This window comes from Misgurnus anguillicaudatus, chromosome 19 (genome assembly GCF_027580225.2).
Source record: "Misgurnus anguillicaudatus chromosome 19, ASM2758022v2, whole genome shotgun sequence".
Taxonomy (NCBI): domain Eukaryota; kingdom Metazoa; phylum Chordata; class Actinopteri; order Cypriniformes; family Cobitidae; genus Misgurnus; species Misgurnus anguillicaudatus.
Window position 1 is genome coordinate 5,617,045 of NC_073355.2, and position 13,846 is coordinate 5,630,890.

The 13,846-nt window shown below is 37.9% G+C and overlaps 1 long non-coding RNA gene across 1 annotated transcript; it reads right to left on the reverse strand.

Annotated features, from left to right (window-relative positions):
- Positions 1-292: 292 nt before the first annotated feature.
- Positions 293-2,730, reverse strand: LOC129451649 (uncharacterized). The gene is made up of 3 exons (XR_012359082.1): positions 2,548-2,730; positions 1,330-1,480; positions 293-1,220 (listed from the first exon to the last, which is right to left on the reverse strand). It is a non-coding gene; the product is annotated as an uncharacterized lncRNA (long non-coding RNA).
- Positions 2,731-13,846: the final 11,116 nt, after the last annotated feature.

The window sequence follows — 13,846 nt, forward strand, 5'->3', positions numbered from 1 at the left end:
ACCCTGCTGCCTCTGGTTGGCTAACGATGGAAATTAAGCCAATCACCATCAGCTATGTGGTTGTCCCACCCCCTCTAAGACACACACACCAATCATCGTCAGATATGTGTCTCCCACCCCTTAACACACGCAGAGAAAAACTACATTGCCTTTCTGGTTAAAAGAGCCTACTCGGGTATATATTATATATATTAGGATACCAGCGCTGGGGTGGCATATGGGGTGGCAATGCTTTTATTTAGGGTGGCAACTGCCACCCCGTGCCACCCCGGTAGATCCGCCCCTGCTTGGCAGCCTATTCTGTCTGTACGCTGGGAACTACGTCAGCAGGTGACGTCAGCAGCAGGTGACGTCAGCAGGATGCGCCGCAGTCTGGTCGTTAACAGGCCCTGAACGACCAAGGAGAAGAACAAACTGTTGAAAATTTTTTTCATTGAAATACTGATGGAACACTGAACTTTTTGGCAATGTCTTTCATTCTTTTGTGTTAAATGGATTGTAAAACTTACTGAAATCAATGGGACGGACAGAAGCCTCCCAGTTTTCATCAAAAATATCTAAAACGTGTTCTAAAGACAATCTAAGCACTTGTTGGTTTAGAACGACAGAGGGGAAGTGATTTATGATAAAAATTGCAATTTTGGGGTGAATTATCCCCTTAAGCAATTACAGCGAGACAACATGTAAAACAAATTAATTAACATTTAAAGAAAAAAATTCTCTCTCACACACACACCAAACACACACATTGGCATATGTGGTTTACCGGGACAATTCCATAGACACAATGCATTTTATACTGTACAAACTGTATATTCTATTGCCTTAACTTACCCCAGTCCCTAAGCCCAACCATAACAAAAATCTGTTGGAAGTCTTTAATCTAAAAAAGTACCACTTAGTATTGTGTCCCTGTAAAGCATGTTTATAGCATATTAAACATGTCATTATACACTATTCCCCATAAACCACATATACCAACCCACACGCACACACACCCCTCACACACAAGCCAAGTAATTAAAACAAGTTAAACACATTTAACCAAAACACAACCACTCTTTTTACAGCACAAAACATTCTCCTTTGCAGACTCAAACACAGGCGCTAACACTAACTGCTTTTCTTTTGCTAAAGTTGTCTCTTGCACCCACCCTCTCGATCAAGCCACCTCTTCATTGTCCCCTCCACAACTGTAAGGGACCTTCTCCGAACTGCATCTTTAAAATAAGTAATCCATATTGTCATTGTGAATTCTTTAACATTTAATGAGCATATTAAAAAGAAATGTCTAATTTTTATTAACAAATAATTAACAGATATATTTACCAATCACTACCTCTCTGAGTTAGAGGGTGGCAAATAAAGTCTTTTCCATCCAGTTGAGGTTTTAAGCCAAGGAGTTGTCGGTCGCCCTCTTCAATATATGCCATGTGCAGTCTCGTACATCTGTCCCGCCAATAAGCCCCAACCAGTTAACCTGAAACAGATTTATAGTCTTAATAGTTGGTCATAGTTTCATACAGGACACAGGTCATACAGTAGTTGATTGCTTATATCAAAGAGGTGATGCATGCTATTTTTTGTGTGCTAATTTAAGAAAAGTTGTGTGCAATCCATAGAAGTAAACTGTTGTGTGTTTGTTGTAGTCCAAGAAAAGAGATTTAAGTTGAAGAAGATAACTGGCGTCATTGTTTACTTACACTGTAAAAAATTTCTGTAGAAATTACAGTATTACTGGGTGTTACTGCCAACTAGCTGCCAGTAACTTACTGTAGATTTTACATTTATGTTATTTACTGGCAACAGTTTGTTCAAAGTTAAATTAACATGAAACATTTTCAGTCTTTAACTTCTACAGTAAGTTACTGGCAACCAGCTGCATAATTGCAGCACATTTTTACAGTGTAGGGTTTTGTACATTTGCACATCGTTCACATGTCTTTAACACTTACACATCAAAGTGTGTGTAAATTCGTGAATCTGAAAAATGTGCCCTTCTGAAAAAAACAGCATACCAGCAAGACCAGCATATGTTGTGTTTTGGTGCTGGTTTGCTAGTGAACACCAGCTAAACAGCCTCAAACCAGGACCATCACCAAACCAGCATTAGCACCAGCATCCCATGCTGGTCATACCAGCAAGCCACAGCATATGTTGTGTTTTGGTGCTGTTATGCTGGTGACCACCAGCAAAGACCATCATAATTCCCATGCTGGTTTGATGCTGGATTTTTCAGCAGGGTGCTCTTTAACTTCTTAACTACTTTAGCTCAAATAAGGTTGTGTGTACTGCTCCTTTTTATGAAGATACGAACGTGTGTCTGAATTCTCTGCTTGATTATTAAAAACCTGTTAACCTGCACGTGAACGACGACTGGTTATTTACATCTTTCTAAATGGATTCAGCTTACTAACAACAATATTTAAGCTAACGTGATAGCTGGCTAAACATGCAGGAAAATTCATGGTTTTGAATATGTAGCAAACAATTCCTTTTCATTGTTATCATGCATTTTAACATATAAAAACTAAATCAGTGACTTACCAGTTATTGATGATGGTGTCTGTGTCGAACGGGAGCTCAGCTTTGTGCTCTGCTTGATTCAAATCATAACAGCAGTGGTGATGTTGCCGTTCAACAGCTAGAGGGCTGATTGCCGCATCACGGAATCGGGCCGTGTACTGTATACTGTCCGTCTGAAGCATAAACATTTTTAAATTGCCGCCAAACAGCATTACAACCGGCATTTGTCAGTTCCACTGGTATCGGGCCACATACTGAATTTCTGACATCATACACATCTTGGCAGTATCATATCAAACCATAAACGGTCCAGGCACAATGCAACGTAGTCGGTCCGACTACACAATGCCAGATTTGGCCCGATTACACTGAGACGCTACTTTAGTAGTCCCGGACTTCAGCTGAGTATGCTTACACTCGGGCCAACAGCTATAAATAGTGTTTACTACTGGTATACTATTTCCTCATCTGGGCCAGTTCTGGCGCATACACTAAAAATCTGTCCGGCTTTCAGCCGACACTGGCGGAAAAAAGCCAGAATCGGCCCAGAACTGACTGCTATCTGGGGTATCTCTTTAACCTCTGACATAAACTTGGGAAAAGGCGCTAATGTATCCAGGCCTTGCTAAAAAGCTCTTGCGCTCTTAATGAAGATCCATACTCGCTATTAGAGCTGACAAATGCAGAGCTTTATGAGCTGGGTGAGGAAGCGTATGATTACAGGGAGGAAGAGATAAACAAAGAGAGAAAACAAGAGAGATGGAGAGATATGAAAGCGGCCTGTGGAGTCAAATGAGAAGTGACGTGCGTTCAACCCAGTGGCGACTTAATGACTTGCGGTGAGTCAGTTCTGTCTCAATTAATCAAGAAGTCTTCCTCTCTTTCTCTCTCTTTTTCTTATCTCTCTCACGGTAGGTCCTCAAGACGTAGTCTTATTTTGCTACTTCCCAGGGATCACAGCTGTGAAAGAATGAGGGCATGTATATAGAGCTAGTCCTGGCTTAGGTTACCTAAAAAAAAATGATAGTAACAACCTCCAAGGCTGAAGTGACTCTAGATTGCTGGCCAAAACGGGGACGAGGTCGTGTCTCTTGGCATGAAGTTTCATGACATCAAGATGGCTTTGGGCTGTCAAGTGTAGCGCAGTAATATGAGTCCAGAAAACGAGTAAACGTCAGTTTGAAATTACTTTTTTACTTTTATTGGACTGCCCCAGACGCTCGGGAGTGCTGTAAGTGGTGTGGACACTTTACGAAGAGTCGCTTGGCATTGGACCAAACAGACCTCATGAGTTGTCCTACAAGACTTTCAAATGGATATCCGCAAGTAATTGCAACAATTTGCAAATATAAAACGTTTGTGTGTGTTGGTGTTATTCGTAGGCTATATGAAATACAATTAGTATACTAAAGTAACTGTAAACAAGCTATGTGTATGTTGTCAATCATGTATTATATCTAGCTTGAATACTAGCAACGCAAAAGGACGTGTTTCAAGTCCCAGGGAACACACACGCTGATAAAATGTATATCAGTACGTAAGTCAGTTTGGATAAAAGCATCTGCCCAATGGAAATGTAAAATGGACTCTATCGACCAATCAACATCCAGATCTTAGTTTTATAAGATGTAAATTCGCAGAGAAAGTAACCATAGGCTTTACCAAAGTATCAGAGTAGTAAAAATACAGTAACAGGTAGGCTGCAGTACACCCCTGAGGATTCAAGGATCATATTAGCTTCCTCACTTGCCAATGTTCGTCTCAAACCCTCTCACTTTGATGAAGAGCGGTTGGATCAATGTAAGAACAAGGGTTTCGTTGTTACATCGCTCCTAGCTGAATTCCTCTCTTGAGGGAAATGAGAAAGATAAACACTTGAACCATTCTGGCTTTGTAGATGTAAGATACAAAGACTCGTTCAAGGGAAATGTGACGTAATGCATAAAAATGTTAATCCAATGCTCAATAGACTAGGTTTCATTAGCTTGAATTTTTATTGTTGGTTCAAAATAAAGTATGCCATGAACATGCATATATAGTATACCATAAACGTAATGCAGACACTAAATAAAGCTTAGTTACACTTTGCAGCCAAGAAGTGCATTCCTAAAAATGTCATAATTGAACAATAATAATTGAAGGGTTTCATATACACAGCAAGCCATCTGAACTAGTGTACCTCTCTTTCATGAACGGACACCTATACGCACAAGCAGTTAGTGAAGGTCGCTTTTGAAACACTGCTAAGTGAGGCTTGAAACCTTTATGAATCTTTTATTTCAAATCATTGGTTGGTAAACTAGCCAAGTCAGGTGATTTTAGCAAATGAGGCTAACTAGCACGCTCCCTGCAGCTCAGCCCTCTGCCCCTCCCCTCTCCCGAGGGCAGCGCATCCATACACAAACAACATGGCAAAAACAGCCGGCAAAAGAAAGCAGGGGTGTATTCCAGAAAGCAGGTTATGTGACTTACCCGGGTAAGTTTAGGAGTAAGTAAGCGGATAACCTCTGCTTTCGGTTCCAAAAACGGAGGTAACTTTCGGGTTATGTAAGTAACCATAGCAACTGACTCTCTGAAGATAACCTGCTCCGGACCAGGGGCCTCATTTATAAAACTTTGCGTAGGATTTGCGTCAGAAGTGGCGTACGGATGAAACATAGGACGTGCGTACGCACAGAAATATTCGGATTTATAAAACCGTGCGCACGCACATCCTACGCATTTTTCCCTTAATAAATCACAATCAATTCTAAATGTAGCGCAGCTTTTGCGGCTTCATGACAGGCCCATAGTTGCCCATAAATAGTCCGTGAAATGCCCACAAGTTAATATGCATTGATTGCGAAATCAAAAAAACGTAACTTCACTCAATGTGAAGTAGAAATTATCGTTGGCGAGGTGGAAAAGAGGAGAAAAATGGTATTTGGAGTGCACAGTGTGGGCATTACTAATGCCAAAAAAGGCACTTGAGTGGCAAACGGTGGCAGACGCCGTAAATGCTGTAGCCTCACAACCTCGGACCGTGGCAGAAATAAAAAAGAAATGGTCGGACATCAAAGTCGAGGCAAAAAAACGTCTAGCGCTCCATCGCCAGAGTGTGTCTGCCACGGGTGGGGGAAAGGGAACATTGTTCAGCGCAAATGTAATTTCTTGTTGCTTTCTGAATGGTTGAGACATACGCCATACATTGTTTTATCAAAAATAAAACATAATAAAGGCATATGCATGAATACCATAATTCCGTAGATTATGAAGATATGGTTTACTATGAAAACAACTTTCCCCAGTGGACAATTAGTACATCTATCTATTTATTTATCTATCTATCTCTATCTCCTTAATTATCTATCTATCTATCTATGTAATTGCATCTCTGCTCCGCCAGACGGACACATTGACGAGAATATCAGTTTTGTTCATTATTTCGTTCTGTTAACTATATTCTTTATGAGGATGAATTGCACAACATGCCAATATTATTGCAGAACATATTTCACTTTTCTTTTAGCAAATATGTGTTCATTTGAATTTCTGTTGTAATTTTCGATTTCTTTATTTTTTTTTCACTGCTGATGGATCAAACGGGTGTTCGTGTAGGCTGTTAATTGTAAGACTTGCTTTGTGAAGTCTTCATGTTATTTATGAGAGGCAGTGTTGTCACTTTCACGTGTTTCTTCCATCTGCCGACGGTGTCGCCATTTCTCATTTCACCCGTTTTTGTGCGTACGCTTGGGTCAGAGCTTGCGTGACGGACAGCACATTTTCCCGTCAAGTTTGCTTTTTATAAATGACAACTATTGCGTAGAGAGTGGCGTACGCCTTCTTTTGTGCGTACTCAACGTTTATAAATGAGGCCCCTGGTTATGTTGCAGGGTAAGTTCATTTTAGTTAATAAAACGAGGCTCCGGAGGATGTCTGCGCATGCGTGTGATGAGCGTGCAGCGAGCGTGGAAGCATATATTTTGCATAATTTTACAATGTTAAAGCATTTATTTTATTACATTTACAGTCGCAAATATTTATTGCTTTCTTAAAAAATTATGATATTTTCTTTAAAGAAACAGTTTTGTAATAACATGGATTGATATTTGTGATTGGACTAATTACTATACATTAAATTATGTCTATTATTAATAAAAATTTAATCATATTTGTGTTCAGGCTAAATAGAATACATTTAATTATGTTCATTATTAATATATCTACAAATATCAGTGGATGTATGAAACACAATTCCATCAGTTAATTCATGTTAACAATAAAGTATGTATCAATTTTGTCAATTCATAAATAACTAAAGTTCCAAGGTGATACTGTGTCATACAATGGAAAGTCCAAAAACTAAACAGGGTCACCCAAAGGAGCAGAAGTGAAATAAGTACAATATAGTGAATATAATCATAGTGCATTTTATGCACGCACAATACAATCATATCTAAAAAAAAAAAAAAAAACTGTAAATAAGCCTTATGACAGATTTATGCACTTTATATGCCACAACCCTTACGAAAATTAACCATGGCTTTAGTGGTGTAAAGTTGTGGTAACCATGTTTTTTTTTGGGGGGGGGCATTGATCAGCAAAACCATGGTTTTACTACACTAACCATGGTTTAACTATGGTTTTTGAAAACCATGGTTGTCAAAACCATGGTTATTTTGTGGTTACCATGGTTTTACTGTAACCATGTTTTTTGTTTTAACTGTAGTAAAACCATTGTTAATTTTAAACCATTTAAGAGAAAAGATTATCTTAATTATGTCTAATTATATCTAATTAGATATAATTAATATATTTAAAATCATATATAAAATCTATGATTATTTTTACAGGCTTTTAAATAATATTATGTGTATTTTCGTTGAGAAACACATAATATTGGACTTAAATGGGGTAAAAATAGGTTCATATTAATTATTTAATTAATTAATTTTATCTGTTTTGTAATCACATACTTCTAAGCCAATTATAAAACATTGATTTTGACAGAAAGTATTGGTTTATAATGTTATTTCTCATTTAAAAACTTTTAAGTTATCTGACGTTTCCATGGTGACTCGTGAAATCTGTGATCCATTGACAATGCCTTTATGTTGTTACCGTGAGCGCGCATTAACTCTGGGTTACTTTCAGTGGGTTGATTGAACTAACTCTTAAACTGTGTTTTGGAACCGACATACCCAGAGTAAGCAAGTTTGGGGTTGATTAACCCAAAGTTCAGGGTTAATCTAATGGTAAGTTAACCCTGCTTTCTGGAATACACCCCAGCTCCTTCCAAAAAAAAATGCTCTTCGACTTCAGTCGTGTGGAGTTGGTTTGGATTTGCAGGAATTTTATGTTGATGCATTTTAATTAAATATAATAAATATATATTTTTAAAAATATATGTACAGTTTGCAATTATTTTCTTTCAAATGGAGCCGGGGAAAAAAATCGAATCGTAAATCGAGTTTTTTATTAAAAAAAAACAAATTTTTTTTAGGAGGACAAATCGCCCAGCCCTATCACAAAGGCGCTCTCTGTTTATATTTCAAACACGCTGCCTATAAAGTGTGTCCGAAAATGTTTCTCTGAGCTGCCTTTATTCCTCCGAAGTCATTGCCTCATGAGGCCGCAAGGCAACATGTCAGCTGCCTAAGTTTTAGGACGCAGCCTAGAATTTTATGCCCGCGCACGAATGAAGCAAGTAAACTCAAAATGTCCACGCGTCCAACTACGCGCAAATTTTACCGGCTCTACCGCGGCTGGTGTAAACACACAGTAAGACAGAACTATAAACGTGTTTTTAACACATATAATACATTTTATTTGTTTATTCACATAATTCACATTACAGGTTAATATTTACTAAAAAAAGCTACAAAATAATATATTTGGAAAAAAGTCAGTAACCAAACAGGTCTCATCCCCGATTAACTCCAATTGTATTTATTTTCCCTATTATGGCAATAAATTGGAGATGAGATCTGTTTGGTTACTGACAGTTATCTTGGGGTCACCATTAACTGTTTAACTTTATTAACTGATTTACTGTATCTCCATTATTCCCCAGTAAAAAAAATACTATGAATATAGTAAGTATAGAAATCAAATCACATTACAAATTAATATTTATCTAAAATAGCTTAAAATATATGTTGAAGTTGTCTGCCTTGCTTAAACCTACAGTATGCAAACAGATTGGCAGCCCGGCTTTGTTTGAAACTGTAGAACGTTACATGAATCACGTGACCGCGCGGCGGCGAGATTGAAGCGTGTCGTAAAGCTCTCTTTATACGACTCTGGCTAAAATAACGCTGGAAAGCAGTCGATGTCCGCCTGCCGTTTTTTTAGCCGGGTTTAAGCGCTTTGGTGTACACGCTTTAACTCTGTAGTTTCAGTAAATGAAAGCTGCTTTTTGTGGCAGGTCTTTTTTATTGTGCCATGCGCTAGCAAACCCAAATATACAACTGTATCTGTAAATAACCTCCTGAAAAATAACTGAACACACAACACTGTGTTGTTCCCAGCAAGTTTTCTCTCCATTTTTTCTGTCTTTCCACAAAACAACTTTGATTTAGTTCTTTAATCCCACACTAATCCCACTTCAGCTAGCATTTCAAATAACTACACAATACAGCACCTCCATGCCGGTTCCACCCAAGCGAACGCATCTTTAAAAGGGGATTGAAGCAGGCTCGCGTTCAGCTGTCAGAGTTATCAGCTGGGGATCAGGCGGTTCTCTGCACCATTCTAATCATCTGTCTGTTTACCATCGCGGCATGTCAATTAGCTCCGCTCGCAGGTAAGTCCTCCGACACCACCTGACAAAAACAGGATCATTAGACCCGCTCCTGCAAACCCGACTGCCACCCTCTCTTTGCTGATCACCTTCATCCAATTTACAGGAAGTGCAGAAATCTTGCACATCAATCTTCGGTGTTAGCGGGATGTGATTTTTTCTGATGCTGAGATGTAAATTAGCTGCTACTTTATCTTACTCCTTCATTCCTCTCATTTTTTTTCTGAGCTGGCACTGAATCACCGACCTGCGTTTGGGATGAATCCAAGTTCACTCCAGATGTAGTCAGCAGATGGGAGAGTGGCAACACATCCCAAATGTGAACTGGCTAGGGCACAATCAGCACACATATGGATGTAACCAAACAGAGCCACAGATGTCCAGACTGTTCACTCCTTACCATCCTAGCATATCTAACTTTTTATCTTGAACTTTTAACGTCTGTGAACTGCATTTCTTTTTTTTAAGTTTTTTATTATGCCTTTATTTAAAAAAACAGTGAAAGAGAAGACAGAAAAGAAGTTACAAGAAATGTTTGGTTGGAGAAAGGGGTAGGGGATCGGCAAATGACCATCGAACTCGGGTCGCCAAAAGTGCATCTGCGCTATATGTCAGAGCACTGCCCACTACACCATTGGCTTCGACCAAACATTTCTTGTAACTTCTTTGGAAATAATCCATGGCGTAGTCAGATACTATGGAAGATTGCAGAATTGTACAACACCACTCTGTGCATCCTCACCAACATTAAAGAATTGAATGACATGAGCATGGCATAAATAATCAGTGGATTTTCATTTTTAGGTGAACTTACCCTATAGAGTAAGAGCTGTGCAAGATCCTAGATTTTTTTTAAAGGTGACATTTCACATTTCATGTCGTTCCACCGTACTGATAAACTATAATAGCAGAGAGGGACTAAAAGCACTAGCCTACCAACGCGTTTCCACAACGCGTTTTTATTCACATAATGGCTACCATAAGTGCAACACGCATTTGGAAAAGTGAGGCGCTAGAGAGCAATATTCGTTTGAATGCAAAATACAATTTCACCACTAGATGGGGGAAAATCTGACTTATTGTCCCTTTAAAATGTCAAATAAATCGAATATGAAGTTCTAGATCAAAATACCATATAGATAATTTATTATAGCATGTTAAAATTGCCACTTTGTAGGAATGAGAATAAATGTGCCTTGGTGCAGATTGAGAGGCAGTATTATGCCCTTCTGACATCACAAGGGAACCAAATTTCAATGAGCTATTTTTTTCACATGCTTACAGAGAATGGTTTACCAAAACTTACTTACTGGGTTGATCTTTTTCACATTTTCCAGGTTGATAGAAGCACTGGAGAACCCAATTATAGCACTTAAACATGGAAAAAGTCAGATTTTGATGATCCGTCCCCTTTAAAGATACAAAATTCCTGTATATTGTTTGGTTATTGTTTAATTTCTGTTGGGTTTACATAGGCAAACGCTTATCTTTTTAAACATGAACAGATCAGCAAACTGATCAGCTATATTTATATTATTGCATTTGTTTAGTGTATTGAATTGAAACCGAGCTTTGGAGGCCGCTAATGGAAAAAATACAGGGATAAAGAAGGTGTGAATCTGTACATGAGGATTTATTTAAAGTTAAAGTTTCAACGTGTGGCAAAATATATACTTATAATCACATCACAACCTCACTGGTGAATCAAACCTATATTATCACACTCACTCAAACTCACATCTCTCTGAAATAAACACTATAACAGTCCCTGTGTGTGTATTAAACCCCCAGGCATTCCTCTCAACACAATAAAATACATACTGTATAGTACAACTGGTTTGTAAAAATGTTACAATGTAACATGTTTTAATTAACAGAAGTTGCAGTATTGAAAAAAAATGGTGCTAAATAGCACTTAAAGGAACAGTATGTAAGAAATGTATATCAATTAATCATAAAAATGGCCCTGATATGTCACTAGACATTAAGAAATCATTTTCATTTTAAATACTTATATCACTGACAACAGTGGTCTGGCCAAGATATTGTCATTTAAAAAGTGGAGTTGCAGTCCTCAACTGATGTTTATGTTGTCATTTTGTGTGTTGGCCACCAGTTGTGTGATTGCAGTACCAGTTTTAGCCACAAGTTTTGTGATTGCAGTACCAGTTTTGGCCACCATCCTACATACTGTTCCTTTAAATTAGCACTTATAGCTTGTAATCATAGGGGAACCATTTTTAGTGCTATATAGCATATACTTTTATTTTTACCCCAACATTATTAAGTCTGTATGCATTGTGATTCTGATGATTAAACATATTAAAATGCAATTCTTGGCTATGAACTTCCTGGAACTGCCTAAAGTCTACATGAATCACATGACTCTTTCTTCACATAACATTGCAAAAACACTATGGGGTGGTTTCCCAGAAAAGGGATTAGCTTAAGCCAGGACTAGGCCTTAGTTTAGTTAGGAAATATAACTAGTTTTAACAAACATGTCTTACTTAAAACATTACTTGTGTGCATTTTAAAGCAAAACAAAGGGTACTGATGTATTTTAAGTAGTGCTGGGCAAAGATTAATCGCGATTAATCGCATACAAAATAAAAGTGATTATTGGTATAATATATGAGTGTGTGCTGTATCTAATTATTATGTATAAATATATACACACACATTCATGTATGTATTTAAGAAACATTTACATGTTTATATATATTTATTTATATTTTTATATAATCTATATTAAATATAAATAAATAAAAAAAAGATATATAAATAAAACAATTCTGAAATGAATATATGAATGTGTGTGTGGTTAAATATACATAATAATTAGACACAGTACACGCACATATATTATGCAAAAAATCACTTTTATTTTGTATGCGATTAATCGCGATTAATCTTTGCCCAGCACTAATTTTAAGACATGTCAGTGCAAGTTGTTTGGACAGCTCTTACATTTGTTTTGGTCTAGGACTGGTCTGGTCCCTGTCCGGGAAACCGCCCCATACATGTTCTGTCACTGGCCAGTCAAACAGATTGTCCCGCCCCAAACTCATACCATTCGCTGATCAAGAAATCACCTCCTATACCCTCATTCACCATACATTACCATACTAATATAGTCCACTTAAAGGAGAGAATGACAATGATGGAGTGCATTTAGGAAACTGAGTGCTGCGGGTGTCATCTTCTGCACAGACGTGGGAATTTATCCGAATGAAAGCATTACAGTGGATGGGTAACTGCTGTTATGGAGTGTTCATCAGTTGGAGATTTGTTACACTCAGTGCATTGTGGGATTTAATGAGTGCACTCATTAATGTCCACTATGATTTCAGACATCATTACGAATGGCTATCCCCTTGCAATATTTCAGTATAGGTGGCTGTTTTGGATACAGCCCCAATGTTCTAACATTTGACTCACCTACAGCAATTTCACTTCGTGTTGCTAGTGGCATAGAAATTACACGCTTTGTTCTGCAACTAAAATAAAACATGTTTTGCGCTCGCTGAGCTCTCACTTTCTCTCTTGTTTCTCTGCAAACAACAAATCAGTGATGTCACTTTAGATTCTCACAGCAAAGTCTGGCAGCATCTCTCAGGAGCGCTCTGGAGGGGAGTAGAAAATGCTGTGTTTAAAGATTTGTGTCATCCATCAGGGCTCGGTCGACACAAAGAGCCTCTAAACACCAGAAAGAGCATTTAACCATGATGCTTTAATTTCAAGTCAAGCTTTCAAAACTCACCTTCCACTTTTTCGGCTCTCGAATTCACCACAACGTCCATCGATCACTCAAGTGGACACTTGTAGGTGGATGTTTTGGTTAAATATTATGCAAACCAATGCAGATTTCCAGAGTCAGAGGCCACTGTGGCACTGCACAGTTTTAATTTGCTTGAAAGAACACAGTGGCTATGTTTACATACACAAAATGTTGTCAATCTGACTAAATTGAATCCAATTAAAGGTTACGACAATACGGTTTACATGCACCCTAAACATTGCAATCTGATTAAAATGTACATTCTATATAATCCTGAACGTCTGCGCAAGCGCACAGTCAGGGTTTCCAGATTAAAATATTAAAACCAGACCAATGGACATTCAAAACTAGCCCAAAAGCATCCCAATGACTATTCACAGCACAAATACACACATAAAAACAAACAGCACAAAAAAGCAATAAAATCCTTTCATCTTTAACCCGTGGAAAAAAAAAAACTGGTGGAAATAGTTTAAACAGTTTTCTCCAGATGATTGGATCCCAGATCAGACTACACCACCCCGTTCAATACGATCGAAATTTGCATCTGATTGACCTCAATCGTATTGATTAAATTGTTTACGTGAAGGCTTTTCAATACGATTAAGCCATCAATATGATTACAAACAGATTATTTGGTTCCATGTAAACGTAGCTGTTGAGGATTTATGTGTTACACTTGTTCAGTTTCGCATGAAAAATAATGACAGCAGTATATTAAAAGGAAACATTTAAAGCTCACATAACACGCTGTTTTT